Genomic DNA, 12,987 nt, shown 5'->3' on the forward strand with positions numbered 1-12,987 from the left:
GATGCTCACTTCACTGTTACAGTGGTTTACAGACAAGAGGACAAATGTGTTTTCACTCCATGGATGCTGCAGACAGAGGATGTAAGTGTGTGTGTCTGTTTGTCCTCTTCTGAGGGCAGTGCAGAGCTGGTCAGAAGTGCATGAGCAGGGTCAGAGGATCACTGTGAAGTACTCTCCTGATGATAAAACCCCGTTCTGTTCATGGTTCTGCCTCCCAGATACCAGGAGTTAGGCTGTAAGAGTTCTTTCCTGCACCAATGGGTGTGCCTGGCTGTTGTGCTGTGTCTGTGCTCACCCCCAGCCTGTGCACTGGGGATGTCCAGGTGGGAATGCTGTCACTCATCCTCCAGCCAAACTTGCAGCACTTTCAGCAGGCCATCTGCTGCAGATGTCTTTGCAGCCCAGCTTTCCCATATGCACTGTCAAAGGGCAGGTAAAATTCAAGGATGTGTGTTTGTGTTTTGGGTTGGTCTTCAATACCAGTAGATGCACTTCACATAAATATGGTCCTCGTTCATGGCAAAAGACTTTCCTTGCCTCTAAACAGCTGCCTGAAGGTACATCTTTTGTTTCTAAAGCACTATGTTTTGCTGGTTCTTCAGCTCATTTCTAGTGTGGGATGAAGGACCTTGGAATTTAGAATAAAACAAGACCTCTGCTTCTTCAGCCCAACTTCCCACAGACAGATTGCCAACAGAACGAGTCCAGCAGACTGCCCAGGCTACTTCTTGGTATTTCAAGATCCTCCATGTCTATATATTCCTCAGATGTTCTTTGAAATATGGGGGCTGGTAGTCACTTTGGTGTTAAAATTCAGTGTACAGCAGCAGATAAATACAGGAACTGAGCTTTCACAACCTCTAAAGCATTTAATTGTTACTGCTCTATCTGACTTGATGTTCCCACTTTGGTCTATGATTTTGACTTTCTTTTCCAGCCTTGACCTCTTTTCCATTATCAAGGAGCTGAAAAAACAGACACCATTCTTTTACTTTTTATTCCCTGGGGTCAGTTCATAATTTATTCAGTGTATTAATTGCATGTTTCACAGTGCTTGGCTTATCTTTCTTCAAACAATTCATTTGCAGAGCTGCAGTTCAATGTGGTTCCAGCTCTTGTTTGAAAGAAATTATACTTAGATTGAGCAGAAATCAGTCTGTAAGTGTTAACCCATGGGAGTCCAGTGAAAGCTCTGGACTGCATGGCTTTTGTCAGCTTTTATATGGAAGGTGATCTGGGAGGTGGTGGGACAGAATTCAGTTACAGCAATGCCAGAGGGGAGGTATGAAAGGGAGCCAAGACATTTCTAATGCTGTTGATGGTGTATATTCCTTTGCTTTCCTTACTTGCTGTTTCTTGGCAGGACCCTCCTTTTTTACATACTGTCCTTGATAGAAGAATTTTGGCAGGTGGGCTGGTACAGGGGTGAACGTCTCAGAGTAGTCTGCTCAGCTAATTTCCTCTCAGTTGTCCCTTGGCAAATTTGGGAGGTGTGGACCTGGGCAACCTTAGGGAACAGTAAAAAATTTCCAGTGACTAATAATTCAGAAACCCTTCCTGAATTGCTCCTGTTTTGGTGTTGTTTTAATCAATCAATTGAACTTGCTAAAATGTGATCCATATTCAGACATTAAAAATCTTTCACCTAAATTAACTTTTGATAGAACCATTTTATTAGTGTTCTTAGACCTCCAACGAGGAGTAACGATGGTAAATCATTAATATATATTCTGCCATTTTAAAAATTAAATCTGTGCCCTGATGTGTTTTACTGTTTTATAGCTATTATATGAAGCCCCTCGGGATATTCTCATAAAAGGTGCCCCATAAATTTTATATAGCCTTGTACAGCATTATATTTTATTGCAATTTTCCAGCTTTCCATAAAACCCCCAAAGCATCATTTTTTTTTCTGAAGGCCTCCATGAGAGAAAGACATCAAAATTTGTGTTGGCAATTTCTAGTGAAAACACCTAATATTTGCAATTGTCATCTCTGTTCTCAGTGACATATTGCCTTCTGTCGTTTTCAATGGAAAAAGCTTAGGTGTAAAAGACACAAATGGAGATGGATCTATAGGAATAAGAGGGATCTATTTTGTATGTACTTCTGTTTGTGATTACACACCAGTTGGTTTCTCTCTGCTTGTTTTACCCTCCTGCTGAGCTTTCACAGGCTCTCCTACAGTTTAGGTACTTCTGTAAAAACAGCCAGGGCCACATCCTACAGGGGGTGGCAGAGGCAGATGCTGGGTGGGGTCCATATGCTCCCAACTCCAAATGATGGTCCCTGGGGATGAGTAAATGAGCCCTGGGGCTGCATCCAAGCTTGGGGATGTTCCTTGGGATCCTCATTGGTAGGAACAAAGAGAGAGGGCTGATTTTGTCAGCCCTCTGGAGATTTGTAGTCCCTACAAAGGAGAGAAGGAATGGTCTCATGGATAGCAGCCTGAAATTTAGTACATGAGGTTAATTCCCATATATGCCACAACACACTGTAAAGCATTGGCATGTTGTTAGAAGAGAGCATTTATTTTGTTATTTTGAAGGCCTAAAGATGCAAATCCTCTTTGTGTGTAGGGATCTTAAATGTTCTGGGATGCTTAAATTATTAAAAATGCAAGATGGGCATGTGGAGAAGACTCTGGGACAGATGTCATCTCACTCTCAGTGTGCAGTGCCCAAGGCTGTGGTGCCTGAAGGGAAGGAGTCCTTCAGGAAAGCCATACTGCTGTTCCAGAAACTGCAGCTGCTCCCTCTCCAAACTCCAGTGAGGAGGGACTGCAGAAACCCAGCAGCTCAAAATAGACTGTTGCAGACATCGGGGAATACAGAGGAACTTCCTCCACACTGTGAATGTTCTTCAAAATCACATCAATTGTCTCTTAATGTGGAAATGATTTTGCTGCTACAGTTTTGCTCAAGGATTGAATTTGGTCCTTGCTTGAATTGCTTTGGGGCACACAGAAAGGAGGTACTTTCCATGTCTTTCAATTTCTTCAAGAGCCATCAATGCTTTTCCTTGAAGCTTTTCTTGCAATGTTTCTCAGTTATCAAATAAAATGCTCTCCTAGATTCCAAGTTAAGATAAGAAATACTTAAATCAGAATGCTTAAAGCAAAAGATAATTTCAGAAAGGTCCCATGAGTTTTCAGGCTTGTGATGTTTCTGAGCATTTTTCATCCTCTTCAGTTATTTTTGATGGGACCAGCAATGTGCCAAAAATTTTTGCCTGTCAACAGATCTGACAGCACAGGACATATCAGAGTTCTGCCTCTGAGCAAATTACTTGAGAGCTAATACCTTCTAACTTGTGCCATTTGAATGATGCATGTATCTTCTACCCCCTCTGACCCCTACTTCATCTGTAATCTGATTCAAAGAGTGAAGTTGAGTGAGAAAAGGAAAGAAAGTTTTGAAACACAGTCACTTCTTGTAATTTTGCCAACTGAGTTCTCCTCTTGGGATCTGGTTTTGTTCTTGTATTAGGTGTGCTGCTGGTCCTAATGCCTCTATAAACCCATTTACTGTCTCACTCCTTGCTGTTTGATCCTGTTCATCATTATTATCCACCCTTGTCAGCAATTTTAATCACAGTGATGAAACCAGATTAGAACTATTTAAATATGCTAATATGCTGACAGGCAATTGAAGGGCTTCTTATAAATGACTGAAAATCAAACATAACTTCCCGTGCTTTGCTGCACCTTATTAGCTGTGATATTTCTGCTTGTCAAATACGTTATACTGCCACTTACCTTCTTTGTGGTCTGACCTACCCTTTTGATTGCTCTCAGTCTATTTCAAATCCTTCCCAGATTGTATTTGTGCATTTCTCTCCTCACCAAGGTGGGTTTGCAAAACTGCACTACAAATTACTCCCAATTGCAATGGATGATAATCTACCAGAAAAGCAGGTGATCATCCAGGAAGAGTTAAACAATCACTGGAGAACTTCATTAAACAATCACCGGAGAACTTAAAAGACTGAATCAGGAATTCTTGTTGTCTATTTTGCAGCTATGAAGGCAGGAGGTTTAAATGTAAGCTTTAGAAACCACTGACCAGCACAACATAGGAATAGAAAGCTTTCACAGAGTTGTCAAATCTCCTGGTGAGGGGCTTTCAGCACTTTCTGCATGTCACATAGAGATAGGACAAGAGAAAATAGTTTTAATGTAAAAAGAAGCTATTTAGATTAGAAGTTAGGAAGAAGTTCTGTATTCAGAGGGTCATGAGACACAGGCTGCCCAGAGAAGCTGTGGACCCTTTACATGGAAAAGTTCAAGGCCAGGTTGGGCAGGGTTTTGAGCTACCTGCTTTAGTGGAAGGTGTCCCTGCCCATGGCAGGGGAGTTGGAATTAGATGATCTTTTGGGTCCCTTCCAGCCCATACCCTTCTATGTTTCTGTGATTGTTACAGGACTGAATTTATTGCCAAGCTTAATTTGGTCAGCTAGAAGTATAACTTAATTTCATGCTTCTGACTAATCTAATTATGGTAGCAAAACATTGAGATTAGCAGTCTCCAGTGTAACCCTAAATGAAAAAGACAGCCCAGATCCCAGTAGAGATCCTGGCCTGTGTTATAATTCTGGCAGAGTGGGAGGCAGTGGGAATAGAAAAGCAGTGTGTCTGTTTTGTGGTTGCAGCAGAAGTGCTTGTCCTACACAGGCTTACATGGGAGATAAAGACTTTGCTGGAGGATGGGGTCTCCAGACAGCTTCCCCCAGGAACACGTGAGGTTTGACCATGTTTACAAACCAAGCTAATAAAGAAACTGTTTGCAAATTTGTAACAGAAAAATTGAATATATTGATTTTTTTTTTTGTGTCTAAATTGCATGTTAATGAAAACTAATTTATGACTTTCTAGAGGGAAAGTTTTTCCAGATATTAGCATTTCAGAAAAAGAAAGAAAACCTAATTTTATGCATACCTTTTTCTCAGTTCTTCATGACCATTGGTGTACTATGCTATTGCACACTAATACGTAGGGCTGGGAGATGTCTGCACAAGTGATATTTGGGAGAGACTGGAGGTCCATGTACATTGTAGCAGCAGTGCTGAGATCTCAGCTGAGTGTTACAGACACAGATTAGTGAGACATTCAAATCAAATCCTGAGCAGTTGTAGAGACCCTGAAAAATTAAAGGGAGAGGAGTAGAAAATGTAACCTACATCTTCAATTTACTAAAAATAGAGAATATGAATGCCCTAGGAGCTGGACAAGAAGTAGTGAGCTCAACCTCTAGAAGAGGAAGTTCAGGTTAGAATGATACTGAAGTTAGGAAAAGTCTTTTTGGAAGATCTGTGGAGCCGTATGGGAGATGTACAATTTCCACCACTGGAGGTCTTTCAGGAGCACTCAGCTCAGCATTGCTTGGGATGATTAAAACATGGCAAATCTTCAGCTGGGATACAGCTTATAGATCTGCTGGTGTCACTTTCTTTTTATTTACTGCATCAAAAAGAGTAATAAGAAAGTATAAACTCACAAAATGACATTATAATTTATAACTTCAAATAAAATAGTAAAAAATAGAATATCTAAAAGGCTAGGAACTGTTTTACCAAATGAATTCTCAGTTCTAGACTCTGGATAAATGAATTCTAGATGTATCCCAAGATAAATTTGGAAAGTGCTAGAGAGATTAATCACATACATGTCATTCTTTTCAAAGCAGAATGTCATTTGCATGTTTTACATCAAAACAAATAGTATAAAACTGCAGTGCTTTGCAAAGCCTGTCTTCACTCAGACAAGAAAGTCTCTTACTGTCATGCATTCCCAAATAAACTCTTTGAGAGTGAACTGGGAGAGAGTGAGTGACCTTCAGCAGAAGAAGGCGGTCATGTGTTGAGGATGCCTTGGGATGCCTTGTCTTGTTGCATCACCACTGCAGGCAACAAGGAAAGCTTTTCAAGAGGTAACAAAATCCAGCTCTTACAGGGATTTACAATCTAACATGATAAATCACATTTGCTATCCAGGCATGAGAATAGTCTTGGTGCTATTTCTGCTACTCATAAAATCAGAAGCTTGCTTTATGTCAGAGCAGGCATTAAAACTGGGCTAATAATTCTGCCCTGTTATGCATAAATATGGCAAAAATATCTCTACGTCCAAGAATGCCAGATTTGCCTCTGAGTTTAAAAAGCTAATGGAAATAAATCAGTGTGTATAAAACCAAGTGGGAAATGTAATTAATGTCTTTCAGTGCAGTCTTCTCCACATAAGATTCCCCTGGCAAAAACTGCACCTGTGATCATCTGGGTAATGTGAAGTGTCACTTACAGCCATCACTAATGGAGCTCTCAGTACGTAAAATGATGAGCTCCCAGCCACAGGGTTTATTGAAGATGTTAAATAGTTCAGAGCACATAAACACTCAACTCTCAGCTCAGCTTTGCCATGAGATCTGCAAAAGGAAGTTTGAAATGGGAGATGGCAGAAATCTGCTGCCCTGGATCCTCTCACCCTCCCCAGCCAGGGCAAGGATCTTCTTTAGAGTCTGTTTTCTAGTGGCTGTCTATAATCTCTGATTGAAAAGAACAAATCTGAAGTTAGCTACGTGTTGTTGAGTGCTGAAATGTTGTTTTTCCTTTGTTGAGTTATTGTTGTCATGCTGAGCTAGGGCAGCCAGAGGTTTATTTCTTTTTGTCACATAGATTTATTCTGCAGTATTCCGTGATTAGAGCAGGGGGGAAGACGCATTTCAAAATCTGCCAGAAATCTTAATGTAAATGGACTTTAAAAACATCATGCCTTTTATCATAATTTTACTGAACTGCCCTGAAATTATCAACTTCAGCTTTGAATTTTTCTACTTAATTTTCACCTACTGATGTACCAACATGTAGCCTGAATAAAACAAACCAGTGATTTTTTTTTTTTTGTTCCTCTCATTTTGTACATCCCAAAAATTTATTACCAGGGCCCAGCAAGGAAATGTGGCCATTGATTTAAGTTCAGCTCTCTGAAAGACAGAAGGTGGTTGTGGTCTTAGAAGATCTGCTTCCCTGAGGTTTGGTTTCATATGTTGGAGGAAGCTCTTACATCTCTAGGGATGAACAGCAGTAGCCACAACAGTCTTCAGGATTTTAGTAAAAGCAAATAGTAATTAAAAAATGCTAAGAAGAACATAATTACAGAGCTAGTAATCAGCATTCACAATCAAGTACTTTCCCTGGCATCATTGTTAACAATGTTCAGCTAATCCTTTGGAAGAGTTTTTTTCCTTAAACCCAATAGAATTTATTTTCCATTTTCACTTCTATTTATCTGTTTTTATGATAATTAATGCTTAATCCACCATTCATCACTGGTTTTACTATGATCCATTTGTGGACATTTAAATCTGATTACACCAGTGATGTATCTCAGGGAATTAGCACAGCAAAGTGTGAACAGCAGGACATTATCTGGCTCTTTATTTTTGTGTGGCTAACATTTCTCAGGTGGTGTTTTTAAATTTTTGTAACAAAAATAAATGAAATGACTGCTGAAGGGGAATGTAGGAGAAGGAAGGATTAGGCTTAAGGTTAATAACAGCCAGGAGAAGGAGTTTTGTGAGAGCTTATCAGCATCACTCTCTCCATGAATGTAAGAAGGAGCCTGGATACTGCAAGAATTCAGCTGGGGATGGTTCCCCAGTGCTCTGGTGATTAATTTTTACTGGTTCTGTATAAAACCACATAATTCAGGGAAACTTAAGAAAAGAAGATATGAGTAATGCTGTCAAAAGTGATAAGTAACAGAAGAGACCAGACATGTTGTTGATGCTACACCAACAATCCAAAGCCAATGTCTTGGTGATTTCCAGGGAGAGTGGGGCCTGAAGGTTGGTGGTTTTTGGCCAAGGTAGTGATGGGTATTTGCTGATACTGGGGAGGAGAGGTCTCTGCTGCCACAGCTAATTCCTGCCCCATAAACAGCAGAGCAGAAGTGTCACATGTGCAACACAACCACACTGCAAAGCTTTTGTCAGCACAGTTGTTGGTCACAAATCACAGCTTACCTGGCTGCAACAAGAATTGTAGCCACAGCTGGTGGCAAAGGTGTCTGCTCCAGGCCCCGTCCCACAAAAAACCCTCCTGCTTTAGCAATTCTGGCAAGACAAGAAACCCAGACCCTTCCTTACACCAGTGTTGATGCTCTGTTAGGTAATTATAGAGCTATTTCATTACAAAGTTGCTCCATTTAGTTGTGCTGGGAACTAGTTTTCAAAGTTCCTTTGGTCATAGTTGGGTCAGTTCCCACCAAAAGTTTTTAAACCTCGCCCAAGCCTTTCTTTGCTGTTCATTCTTGATAGTGATATGCTACTGAGGTGTCAAGCAATGGAAGTTTATGAGAACAGTATTGCACAATACGAGAACAACACAGGTTATTTGTTACCATGACAACTAATGAGGTGAGAATAATTACTTTTTACACATGGAAATTAAAATAATGGCCATTTCCCTGTAAAGTGTTGTAGTTTCCTGCTGCACAACCCTGCTCAAACGCTTCAGGACTTAAGGAGAAATCTGGGACAGGTGCAAGTTTTGTGGAGTGTAGCAGCATGAGAGAAATTGTAGGGAAAGAGATCACCTTGTAGGCAGATTTATGCAGGACATTTAAAGAATAGGTGGAAGGTCTGCAGTTGATCTATTAGAGAAGAATATCTGGATTCTACTCTTGGACAAACAGTAGGAGAGGAGATTTATAGACCTCTCTGGGCGATGTTCGAGACCGTGGCTTGTTGTATGTCACTCAACCACCCTGTTTCCCCTGCCCATTCCATACTGAAATATGACCCTGCTGAGGAGGTAATGGAGAGTGGCCAGAGAACCTACACAGAAGGTGGAGGGCAGCTTGGGTAAGGCTGATGTGAGTGTGGGTAATGGAAGAGGCAATAAAAGAGGTGCTGGGCTCTTGAGCCAGCTAATCAACACCTTTTTGTAAAGCTAAAAACTCTTAAAGAACAGTCTCAATTTTATAGGCAGAAGGAAAGAATCCTGCAAACTGATTAATCTTTCCAAAAGAGGACTAACAGCTCATACTAAGGCAGAATTATGTCCCTGCTCTTGTGCCACGAGCCATTGAACTTCTATTGAAATATGAAGGTGCCATTTTGGGCCAGATTGGATTAGTAAAACAACCACATCTATTAGCAAAACTTAAGGAACTGTGAGATATAGTTATCCTATGGAAAAAAAAAAATGTGCTGCAATATAAATGGTAGGTTCAATTGGCATTCTTGAGACGTAAAGTCATTGAAACTGCTTTTGTTAGAACAGCACAGGGGGAGGGAGCTTATGAATAGGAACAAAAAATGCTTTTATGCTTGTATTAACTGTGAAGTGACTTAGGTATCATGCAGAACACAGTTTTTACTTCCTTTCCTTCCTTTTCCTTTTCTTCTTTTTTTTCCATCCTTCTGAATGAGCTTCTTCCTTCATTGTTATGTTGACATAAATAGAATGAAAAATAAATCTTAGATGAATGGACAACTTGCATTCCAGCACTGTGTCATTTAATTTTACAGTGACCATATACCCATCTGGGACAGAGGACACAGATACCTCAACTCAAATTTTCAATTTGGTTAAAATTGAAAAAGTTTTTTAAAAATAACACTATTACAATCTCGTATTTTTAAATAAACAGGCATTTTCAATAAAAAGCATTTTCATCCATACATTAGAGGTGGGTACTCAGCTATGACTGAATTTACCACAGCAGGTGGCTTCTGGGGTAGGGCAGGAAGAGCTGCCTTGAGCAGGTGGAGAGGCTGGGTCTGCCTGGAGAGCTCCATGGGGAGCCCCAGTAACAGCATTCCATGTAAACACCACAATGGATCCTCAGATCAATACTCCTTTGGTTTGCATACTTGTAAGGCTGCATGATTAATTGAGCAAACAAATGTAACAGAATGACAATTCCCTACTGGAGATTGTTAGAGGAGCAGCATGATTCCCTTTCCCATAAATCTGGAGGCTTGTGTGTGTTGTTGCATCATTTTCAGAGAATGCTGCTTAGGTCTCAGCTGAAGAAGAGCTGATGAGAGAGGGACTCATGGTGCTCACACATGAGGGATTGTATGACCTCTCTAGTCTTGTATTTCCACAAATTTCTTGTATTTCCTTGGATAAGGAAATGGGACAGGGCTTAGCTCTGCCTGCTGAACCCTCCTCTGAAAATGGCCTTGCTTAGAAATTCCTGAGCCATATTCATGCTTTGGGCTCATTTTCTTTTTTCGCGCAGCTTTTGGCACATTAGTCATTGGTCAGCTGCCCCTTGAGATGGAGAGTCCAGAATTTTATGAGTATTTTGTACTCTCCTTTCTAAATATTTATAGTCTGAAATTCACAGAATCATAGAAAATTTCGGGTTGAAAGGGACTTTCAAAGTTCTTCTAGTCCAACCTCCCTGCAACGAGCAGGGTTGCCTTCAAATAGGTGGAAAACATCATCCAACCTGACCTTGAATGTTTCCAGGGATGGGCCACCTTTCTGAGCATCCTGTGCCAGTGTTTCACCGTCCTCACTGTAAAAAATCTCTTCCTTATTTCTAGTCTAAATCTATCTTTTAATTGAAAACCATTATCCTTTGTCCTACCACAACAGCCCCCACTAAAAACTTTGTCTCTGTTTTTCGTGTAGCCCCTTTAGGTACTGGGGGTTGCTCTGAGGTCTCCCCAGAGCCTTTTCTTCCCCAGGCTGATCAAGCCCAGCTCTCTCAGCTTTTCCTCATGGCAGAGGTGCCCCATTCCTCTGATCATCTTCATGTCCTCCCCCAGACTCACTCCAGCCTGTCCATGTCCTGCTTCCTTCTGCCTTAAACATCTCATTGTATTCTTAGAAATCCCTTTTCTCTCTGGGACACAAGGCTGACAAAGCCACTTTCTATGAACCAAACCAAATCACACCAGGACCCCTGAACTAAGTAATTTCAGCTGTGCCCACTGAACTCCTCACAAGCAGCCTTGTGCCTGCAGTTGATCTCATGAACCTTGGGTCTCAGAGTTGGCAGCTTTGACTCTCTGTGGCTTTCAGTAGGTGAAAAGATTGAGCTTTCCCCTAGAAACCAATTTAGAGTAATTTTCCCTTTTCAGTCTTTTCCATGGGGCATTGTGTCCCATAGCATCCCTTTTCTGGAGATGTTGTCCATCTGTCAGAAGATGCTATCACTCCTTCCCACCACACCTTCCCCTGGGCAGCTCCTCAGCATCTCTGCTGTCAAACCCAGCTGCCCTCAGCCCTGCTGTGGACTTTGGAAGTACAGACTCAAGAATGTCACACAAGGGCTGTCTGACACTGAGTTGCATAATGAAGGGATGACAGGGGATTTGCATTTGTTGTTGGTTTCATCCTCTGCTCAGGGTGATTGCAACCCTTAGGAAATGTAATTCTCAATGTAGAAATTGTAAATACTTCAGTGGCATTCAGTTTTCAAGAGGAGAAAGGAAAATGGTGGTATTTGAGGCACTTGTTATGGTAAGTTCTGCACTCTCCACAGAAATGAAGACACAGCAATGTGCATGTGTATTTATTGCCTCTGGAGGCTGGGTGGAGCTTGTCAGCTTGTACTTTGGCAGAAATAGGTTCAAATCCCAGCTTTGCCTAGCTGATAACAGTGCTTCCCTGTCCTTGTCATCCTGGATCTGGTAGAATGAGAGCTGAATTTATCTCTTCAGGCATCCAACTCTACTAACATCTGTGTTTTCCCCTCCCAGCCTCTGGTGTGAGCTGCAGGAAATGGCAGAACCCGTGGCAAAGTTTCCTTCTGATCACTTCTGTACAGAGGAAATATTACAGAGAGTTCATTTCCAAGGCGCTTGGAAAAGTGGAAATAGTACTTTCCAATTAAAGATTAAATTGCCACTTAGGTAGTCAGAGAGGCGTTAAGCCACCTTCTGAGCTCAAGGAAATGGCTCCATGTCAGAAAGAAGGCATAAATCACCTGACAATATGAACTTTAAGTGACTTGGTGGATTGATATATAGAGAACAGCTCTGCTAGCTGTATTTAATTAAAAAAACCAACAGGAATTACTGAAGGGATATAATTAAGACAAACACTGTTCAGCTTGATGCAGGAGTATCTTCAATAAAGTCAAGAAAATCTGTGTGCAAGTGACACAGGAGGTAAAAGGTGATGTAACTGGTCTTGGGATGTCACTGCCAGGGAGTGGGAGGAGAATCTGAAATGAAATTTGTTTTGGGAGACACCAACCCATGAATGTCAAAACTTGAAGCAAACAATCAAGAGTTAAATTCAAAACAGGAAAATAATTGCATTTTAAATGCTTTTTGTTCTCCAGTTGAAGTCCATGACTTTATTGAAAGATTCAGAAATACTTAGCACAGGTCACATCTCTCTCACTTTGCTAATAAAAAACTATTTGTTCCAGAAATGCTGCCATCCTGAGTCCCTGCCCCAGTGATCTGCTCTGTGGATAAATCCCAGAGAAACCACATTATACCAGTGGAGGAAAGTAGGAACAGAAATATCAATAAAATTGGTCTCAGATATCTGAGGATTGAAGCAGAATTCTAATCAGAAGGATTATATCACCCATGACCTTCACTCCCTCACCTTATCCTTGGTGGGTAGTGCATCCTCTGTGTCTTCCCAATAAAACCAAAAGTGGTTTGTTTTCTCTTTGTGTGTGTAGGCCAATGGCATCTGGGGGTTGAAACAGCTCCTGGGCTCTCCCATGATCAGGCTGAGACAATAAGAGCCTATCTGTATTTTTTTTATGATCCATGGTAGAAAATACTTTCTTGCAAGTTGTCCAGAGCCATTAGCATTTCAGTTTTATTGGTGCTTCCTTCATGCATGTAATCACAGCCATTGCCACTGCTCCTCTTAGACTTGTGAGAGGAAATAATTATCAAAGGGTGAAAGGAGACCTCAAGGTCAGAATTATACCTGAGTGCTTTGTATTTCAGGCACCAGCAGTGTCACAAGCCCTGTGAGAAATCTCTCATCTAAAAATAAATT

This window comes from Passer domesticus, chromosome 1 (assembly GCF_036417665.1).
Source record: "Passer domesticus isolate bPasDom1 chromosome 1, bPasDom1.hap1, whole genome shotgun sequence".
NCBI classification, from domain to species: domain Eukaryota; kingdom Metazoa; phylum Chordata; class Aves; order Passeriformes; family Passeridae; genus Passer; species Passer domesticus.